Here is a 9,601-nt window from a genome sequence, read left to right as displayed (position 1 = left end):
AAAATTGGGAACATCAAAAGATCTGACTTTCCCAATTTTCTGATGGGAACATCAAATGATCTGATATTCCCATCACTGAAAAATAAACAGATAAAAAAAATGATATGAAAAAATAGAAAATAAAATATACTCATGAAATGAACAGAATGGTTAACAACGCAGCTCAATTGCAATGCAATGTCACAATAACATTTAAATATACTTTAAGATATAATCTAGAAGAAAATAAGGATATTGAAACGGTTCATGAACTCTATTTCAATAAAGGACACTATGGGGAACTTTGAAAAATAGTTATTGAGTATAATTAGACAGACTTGTTGCTAGGCAGAGGAGTAATGAGATATATGGCAAATTTTGCAAAATATACAATGAAGGTACACAAACATTCATACCCAAACAAAGCAAAATGCTAGGTAAGAACAAAGCATTTGGCCCGTAGGAGAAAGGAGATACCCACAAGACTAGAATACAAGTCATTAACAAGCATGCAAGTATAATACATAATACATGCAGACATATATATAATCCAAAAAAATGTCAAATTTACGTACTTATTATTACATTACAAATATCCAAGGTTTTGAAGACACGTTTCCTCTTGCGCCCAACGAGTGAATACTGAGACCAGACCCCATAGGTCCCTATCCTCCTCATCATTCGTCTCACTGTGTCTCCACAGCTTGCACCGCCCATTTAAGACAGCGTCTGGACCTGTTAAAATAATGCATAAGCTGTAAGGTAATAGAGAATAATATATATCTTTCAATCTCAACATTAGATTTTCTAATTTCCAACTGTATTAAATAAATAGCATTAAAATATTTTCCTTCTTAACTATTACAAAAATCAACGAATTTGAGTAACTTTTGCTTTTGTTTTATTTGTACCTTAAACATAACACTGAACAATCAATTATGTGCCACCCCACCTTCCTTCATCTGCAAAAAAACTAATCAAAAGACATATGTACAAGGCTAAAAAAATTCAGCAACACTTACCATACTCAGGCTAAAAGAATTAAGCAACACTTACCATACTCTTTTTATATTCACTGTTAACTTTTAGCTCATGTGACAGACTTTCCACCTGCTCAACAGTTTCAAGTGGGGATGGAAGAATGTCTTCCAGGATTGGTATATCTCCATGTGTTTTTGACATATGGGTTTCCGTCATTTTGACAATATTCAGGAATTTTGCAAAAATAATGGCATTTACTATTTTTAAAAGATTATTAGCAAATTTACAGAAATGGTGCATTCGGAAGACAAAACCAATTTTTCACTTTTGACAATTGAGCACCTGCTACATCCAGATTCTAGGGAGGAAAGGAAGGACGATCTTACTGGATCCCATAGCCTCTCCGAGGCACAAACCAGGCTTTTACACAAACCCCCCCCCCCCCTGCACCCGAGCTTTTTAAAATAGTAAATGCCACTATTTTTGCAAAATTATTACGAGATCTATTATTCTAGAGAATAATGCATATAAATGCATATATGCATATAAATACAAAAGTAAATCAAATCTTATCCTTGTATAATATACAAGCTGATGTGAGATCCCTGTCTACAGGTGGACTGGAACTATTATCCAGTAGGCAGTCTACTGTATTTTATCAAACCGTTATTAGTATAATAGATCTCGTAATAATTTTGCAAAAATAATGGCATTTACTATTTTTAAAAGATTATTAGCAAATTTACAGAAATGGTGCATTCGGAAGACAAAACCAATTTTTCACTTTTGACAATTGAGCACCTGCTACATCCAGATTCTAGGGAGGAAAGGAAGGACGATCTTACTGGATCCCATAGCCTCTCCGAGGCACAAACCAGGCTTTTACACAAACCCCCCCCCCCCCTGCACCCGAGCTTTTTAAAATAGTAAATGCCACTATTTTTGCAAAATTATTACGAGATCTATTATTCTAGAGAATAATGCATATAAATGCATATATGCATATAAATACAAAAGTAAATCAAATCTTATCCTTGTATAATATACAAGCTGATGTGAGATCCCTGTCTACAGGTGGACTGGAACTATTATCCAGTAGGCAGTCTACTGTATTTTATCAAACCGTTATTAGTATAATAGATCTCGTAATAATTTTGCAAAAATAATGGCATTTACTATTTTTAAAAGATTATTAGCAAATTTACAGAAATGGTGCATTCGGAAGACAAAACCAATTTTTCACTTTTGACAATTGAGCACCTGCTACATCCAGATTCTAGGGAGGAAAGGAAGGACGATCTTACTGGATCCCATAGCCTCTCCGAGGCACAAACCAGGCTTTTACACAAACCCCCCCCCCCCCTGCACCCGAGCTTTTTAAAATAGTAAATGCCACTATTTTTGCAAAATTATTACGAGATCTATTATTCTAGAGAATAATGCATATAAATGCATATATGCATATAAATACAAAAGTAAATCAAATCTTATCCTTGTATAATATACAAGCTGATGTGAGATCCCTGTCTACAGGTGGACTGGAACTATTATCCAGTAGGCAGTCTACTGTATTTTATCAAACCGTTATTAGTATAATAGATCTCGTAATAATTTTGCAAAAATAATGGCATTTACTATTTTTAAAAGATTATTAGCAAATTTACAGAAATGGTGCATTCGGAAGACAAAACCAATTTTTCACTTTTGACAATTGAGCACCTGCTACATCCAGATTCTAGGGAGGAAAGGAAGGACGATCTTACTGGATCCCATAGCCTCTCCGAGGCACAAACCAGGCTTTTACACAAACCCCCCCCCCCCCTGCACCCGAGCTTTTTAAAATAGTAAATGCCACTATTTTTGCAAAATTATTACGAGATCTATTATTCTAGAGAATAATGCATATAAATGCATATATGCATATAAATACAAAAGTAAATCAAATCTTATCCTTGTATAATATACAAGCTGATGTGAGATCCCTGTCTACAGGTGGACTGGAACTATTATCCAGTAGGCAGTCTACTGTATTTTATCAAACCGTTATTAGTATAATAGATCTCGTAATAATTTTGCAAAAATAATGGCATTTACTATTTTTAAAAGATTATTAGCAAATTTACAGAAATGGTGCATTCGGAAGACAAAACCAATTTTTCACTTTTGACAATTGAGCACCTGCTACATCCAGATTCTAGGGAGGAAAGGAAGGACGATCTTACTGGATCCCATAGCCTCTCCGAGGCACAAACCAGGCTTTTACATAACCCCCCCCCCCCTGCACCCGAGCTTTTTAAAATAGTAAATGCCATTATTTTTGCAAAATTATTACGAGATCTATTATACTAATAACGGTAAATAAATAATAAATAGTAAATAAATCAAAATCAGTTACATTATTTTATCTTATTCATAGCATAAATGTTCTCGAAGATTACTAAAAAGAAATTGAATTAGACTACAGCAAATTGGCAAACTTTACCTTGTATCTGTTTCCACCGAGTTTGTTTGGGGCGTTCTTCAACATATCAGCAATACTTGTCTCAACATCTCTTTCAGTTGCATTAGTGTGGGTGTTGATACAGGCTTCTGGAAATTTATAAGAATTAATTCATATATATAATTATAATTCACTTTGCTATTCCCCATTCCACAGTCCTCTCGTCCTTCCCACTTCCCTGTCCCCACATCATCCCCACTATTCCCACTTCCCTGTCCCATCGTCCTCCTTACCATTTTCCCCTCCCCTGTCCTTCTTCCTCCCCCACCATCTCCCATTCACCTGTCCCTTTGTCCTCCCCAGCATTCCCCTGTCCCCACCATCCCCAACTCCCCAGTCCCCTCGTCCTCCCCACCATTACCCTCTCCTCTGTCCCCTCGTCTTCCCCACCATACCCCCCTCTCGTCCTCCCCACCATTCCAAACTACCTCATCCGATGCATTCTATAATGGTCTGATGCTTCCATCAGAAAATTGGGAACATCAAATGATCTGATATTCCCATCACTGAAAAATAAGAACAGCTAAAAAAATGAAATGAAAAAAATAAAAAAATAAACTATACTCATGAAATGAACAGTATGGTAAACAACACAGCTCAATTTCAATGCAATGTCACACAAAATTATTAAATCGAAATGAAAATAAATTGAAATCTATGAAAATTCAAATTATCAATACAATCGGAAATATTGAAATAATATCGCAACATAATATAGTGTGGGTTGCTCTTACGTGCAACAGACGGTGCTGTTTTTCAAAAAAGGCATGGTTTTACCTGTCACAAGTGTGGCATCTATACTTATACTCACGAAATGAACGGTATGGTAAACAACATAGCTCAATTGCAATGCAATGTCACAATAACATTTAATAACAATAATAACAATAACATTTAAATATACTTTAAGATATAATCTAGAAGAAAATAAGAACATTGAAACGGTTCATGAACTCGATTTCAATAAAGGACACTATGGGGAACTTTGAAAAACAGTTAATGAGTATAATTAGACAGACTTGTTGCTAGGCAGAGGAGTAAATAATGAGATATATGGCAAATTTTGCAAAATATACGGCACACAAACATTCATACCCAAACAAAGCAAAATGCTAGGTAAGAACAAAGCAGTTGGCCCGTAGGGGCCAACTGCTTTAGAATTGCTTTTAAAACTTTAAAAAAATTCTAAAATTCTAAAAAATTCTAAACTTTAGAATTGCTTTTAAATACATAGGTCAAAAAGTTTTAAAAGTTTTAAAAGTTTTTTAAACCTCTCGTGTATCATGAGTGTGTTAAAGCATCAGATGGTGCATTCAGATGATGAATATTACCTAGTTCCTTCATCTGGGAAGAATGAACACATATTGGTGCATTCGGATGATAAAAACTAACTACTGTAGTTTAATTGATCAACAGACTGTATATCATATGCAGACTGTATGTGGATCTGCGGGCCACTCCAAACAACAGCCTGGTGGACCAAGCTCCACCAGGGCTAAAGCACAAAGTGATATAGATGTGATAGAGAAACTAGGTCAAATGGAGGAGTAGGTCTGTATATTAAACAGCACCTGACGTGCACAGAGCTACTAAACTCAATGTGGTGGTAGAGTGGTGGGGGGGGGGGAAACATTGCAGAAAAAAACAAAAATACAATTTGGTCAACAAAACAGCATTGTTTAAAATAGAAGACATGGGTTGTCATTTTGGGGGTAAGGTAGGTTACATTGAGTTAATTAGTTAGTACTTAGTTTTTATCTTAAACTGGTTGGGAGAGGTACAGTGTTGCTGTGCTGGTGAAAGAACACCTAAAGGTAAATTAAATAATGATTGCGAATCCACAAGAAGTTGACATAATATCGCTAGAGATCTGCAATCAGGATGATAAACTTTCCTTAAAGAATTTGACAAACACTTGCTGATAGGACATGAAGTAAATGAAATGTATGTCAAGTTTTGTGAAATATATGATAAAAGCACAACAAAATTTGTACCAAAGGAGAGATGCAGAACTAGGAAAAGGGGTTTGTTCAACAGAAATTGCGAGAGGGCCTGAGACCCAAACACACACAAATGGAATCAATATATAGCAAGAGGCCAAACCCCCAAACATACAAGCGATGCAAAGATGCGAGAAACAGCAGCAGCATTAAGGAGAGGGACTTAAGGACCATAAATAAAGTGTGAAAATAAACTCGAGTAAATTTTTTTAACTACTCTCGACAGTGAAGAAAAACAAATATTCAGACGATTTGTGTTAGAATCATTAATCTTACACTTTCGGTCATATTCAACAACACAAATACATACACACACATTCCTGTTGCTGTAGCAAGTGAAGAATTACACACACAGATCACAATAACGTGATGCATCAAATGAACAAATCCACAAGGGCCGTGACGAGGATTCGAACCTGCGTCCGGGAGCATCCCAGACACTGCCTTAATCGACTGAGCTACAACAGGGTAAAAGGGTTGAAACCGAAGTTCTACTGAACTTACTGGATCCCATAGCCTCTCCGAGGCACAAACCAGGCTTTTACACAACCCCCCCCCCCCCCTGCACCCGAGCTATGTCAACAGGCCGTTCTCCCTCTTCGCCCTTCCGAATGCACCATATCAGTAAATTTTTTAATAATCTTTTAAAAATAGTAAATGCCACTATTTTTGCAAAATTATTACGAGATCTATTATTCTATAGAATAATGCATATAAATGCATATATGCATATAAATACAAAAGTAAATGTAAATAATTTTACCTTGCACCTAGATCCACCAAGCCTGTATGGCGCGCGTTTCAGTACTTCGGAAATCTAGAACTATCTTGAATCTCTAATCTGCAATGAAACAATACATATTATTGCACTTACCAAAACATGGATGAATGTAGAAAATACAGAACTATTAGCTGAATATCAAATAAATGGATTTAATCTATTTCACACAGATAGATATATTACACCGTGTATATTAGGTAATACCTAACATACACGCCTCCACACACACTACATTTGAAATGTAGTCTCAAAAAGACTACATTTCAACAGCAAAGATTACTCCATAAAAAAATAATTAAATTATTGACCAACATGAGAGAGGGTTAGCCAACATGAGGGTTGTGTTGATTGCCTGAAAATATTTAAATTGTGTAATGTATTGAATGGCATTTTTCAAGTTACAACATTTTTTAAATTACTGAACTAGGTTCTAGGCTTTGCTAGGCTTAATTCAATTATTACAGATAAGCCTAACCTAGCCTAGAACCCAGTGGGTTTTCTTCCTATTGGGGAGTGTTGTACATGCCTCGCCTCCACATACACACTAGCACAGCCAGGCCTCGCCTCCACATACACACTAGCACAGCCAGGCCTCGCCTCCACATACACCAGCACTGCCAGGCCTCGCCTCCACATACACACTAGCACAGCCAGGCCTCGCCTCCACATACACCAGCACTGCCAGGCCTCGCCTCCACATACACACTAGCACAGCCAGGCCTCGCCTCCACATACACACTAGCACAGCCAGGCCTCGCCTCCACATACACCAGCACTGCCAGGCCTCGCCTCCACATACACCAGCACAGCCAGGCCTCGCCTCCACATACACCAGCACTGCCAGGCCTCGCCTCGCCTCCACATACACCAGCACTGCCAGGCCTCGCCTCCACATTTAAACCAACCAAGCCCACAAATACGTTAACATGGACCAGCATTACACCGTCTAACATACTCTGTCAGATGTAACAACTAAATTTGTGAATTCAAGACCAAATCTATTGTATAACACAGTGTTAGTACGAGAAAAACATTACTTACATTCGAAGCCGTGTTTTAAAATGGCGGCGGTCTTGTACTGACGCTCCAAACTGTGTGTTCGTTTGCGTATGATGAACGTGTGACAATTTACTACAACAATTATTTAATTATTCTTATTCTTTATTTTAATATTTTTAGGGTACATGAAATTTCAAACTTATTTGCACACAATAATATAATTGCATTGTCATAACCTTTATATATTACGGAAAATACGATGACATGAACGAAGTCAAAGTGAAGTTGAAGTCAAAGTCATTCGCCGAACGTATTAGTCATTTTTTTTCATACATACATAGTTGATTTACAAACATAATGTTGGATTTATAGATAGAGCTAGTGCATACAATACCTGAAGCCACTATAGTAGGCCTATATAGCATTTCAGGCAACCGGGCAGTATATATGGACCCCTTACTCAAATCTCTGAATATGTTAGATATTAAGTCCCTGCACATACTCTCATGTGTATTTTATATATATAAAACGCTGCACTGTAATGTCAATCCTGACCTTAAAAGCTTCCTAGAAGGTTGTAACAGATCCCATGAGCACCACACCAGAAACAAATACCTATTTGATATTCCAAGAGTACGACTTAGTCAAACTAGAAATGCTTATTACAAATCAAGAGACCTCGAATGTGGAATGACCTTCCCAGTTATGTTAAAAACTGTACCTCTCCCAACCAGTTTAAGATAAATAAAGATAAATTTATAAGTTAAGAAAAATTCCACAAATCAACAACCCTGTTACTGACCCTGTATTTACCCAAGTCTTTCCTAAATCTAAACTTATCCAATTTATACCCATTGTTTCGTGTTCTATCTTGTGTTGACAATTTTAATACCCTATTAATATCCCCTTTGTTATATCTATTCAGGAAATTGTGGTTGATCTCGAACCCATTGATAATGTGACGACTTATACAGAATTTTGTAACTATATCATCAAGATTGTAACCAGCTTAGCTAAATGTAGTGTGGGGTTCAGTCCCTAAGCCCATATATGTGCCTCTCTAACCATTTAGGTTACAGGGCAAAAACATAAAAACAAAGGTAACTGCAGAAGGCCTATTGGCCCATACCAGGCAGCTCCTATCTATAACAGATAAACACTAAGTACTACCTAATTAACTCAATGTAACCTACCAACCTAACCCCCAAAATGTCAATCCATATCTTTTATTTTAAACAATGCTGTTTTGTTGACCAAATTGTATTTTTACTCTTTTTCTGTCATGTTTCTCCCACCCCTGTTTTTTCCCTTTTTTCTTATTTTTTCTCAACATAATTCATACTTTAATTATGCGGATCAGGACATCACCTGATCAAACACATCAAACATCGTTTGACCACCATCAAACACACACATTTCGTGTGTGTTTGACGCTCACTGATATGTACCAGCGTTGTTTTATATATGGTGCTATTCTATCTTACGCTTTGTTGCTCTTTTTTACCTACGGGCTCATAGAACATTCTATTGCGAAAACATTGGCACAAAAATGAATGACGTACATACAATAATAATGTCAGGACAGTGATATAATTATAAACTTTCAAAGCACTGTATCGCCCATGTGTCGTCTTGTCACCAATACTGGGTAACAGTTCCGCCACTTCCCACACTCTTGCGGGTGGGCAGCGACCATTATTCTACATTTATATTCATATCACCGTGTTGGGAATTTCATTGCGAGTACATTGATACCAAAATTAACGCTGTAGGACAAGTGTGGAAGTGATAACAATCCCAAGAGTAAAAACATTTTGTTGCTCTTGGGCACTCACGGCGAGTCATCTACGTAGGTATTTATTGGGTGCTGGTATTCATATAACTTTTGGTGACCGTTTTTGCTGATTTTCTTCTAGAGAATGTTATTGCGAACACGTTGGTACCAAAATGAAATACATAGCTCGAGAACTAAGGTCAGGAGAGTAAAAAGAGTATACACATTTTTGTTTTGACGCTTAATTAAGGTTATTGTGAGTACTCATCGCCTGCCTAGAAACTGGAACTAGTAATTCCATCTATCATACATATCATACAAGAGGAGCCACACATCTATGGATCATCCAATAAAATCAGCAGACTTCTAGATGTTACTACTGCTCGGCTTAGACTCGGTTACAAGTATCTCTGGGAATTCTCATTATCTGCTGATGTAGACCTGACCAAATGTAAACTGTGTCAACAAAATTATTCGCACACCCTCCGTCACTATGTGATGGAGTGCGAAAAGATACATGAATTTAGAGACAATTCTATAACCAATGTTCCAGCGATGTGTCAATATTTCATTCAAAATGATCTGCT

The 9,601-nt window shown here is 36.9% G+C and overlaps 1 long non-coding RNA gene across 2 annotated transcripts in view; it reads right to left on the bottom strand.

The window, feature by feature from the left end:
* LOC138355916 (uncharacterized) overlaps window positions 1-7,352 on the bottom strand; it is an 8,399-nt gene extending 1,047 nt beyond the window's left edge. The window contains exons 1-4 of one of the 2 annotated variants that reach the window (XR_011224060.1): window positions 7,283-7,352; window positions 6,224-6,301; window positions 3,443-3,549; window positions 555-714 (exon numbers count right to left, since the gene is read on the bottom strand). This is a non-coding gene — a long non-coding RNA (uncharacterized lncRNA). Of the gene's footprint in view, window positions 1-554; window positions 715-3,442; window positions 3,550-6,223; window positions 6,302-7,042; window positions 7,062-7,282 lie in introns of those variants that run through there. The other variant, XR_011224061.1, reaches the window with a different exon arrangement.
* Window positions 7,353-9,601: the final 2,249 nt, after the last annotated feature.

This window comes from Procambarus clarkii, chromosome 69 (genome assembly GCF_040958095.1).
Source record: "Procambarus clarkii isolate CNS0578487 chromosome 69, FALCON_Pclarkii_2.0, whole genome shotgun sequence".
Taxonomy (NCBI): domain Eukaryota; kingdom Metazoa; phylum Arthropoda; class Malacostraca; order Decapoda; family Cambaridae; genus Procambarus; species Procambarus clarkii.
The sequence above is the reverse complement of the archived record's forward strand: the minus strand, read 5'-3'. Positions and strand labels throughout refer to the sequence as shown.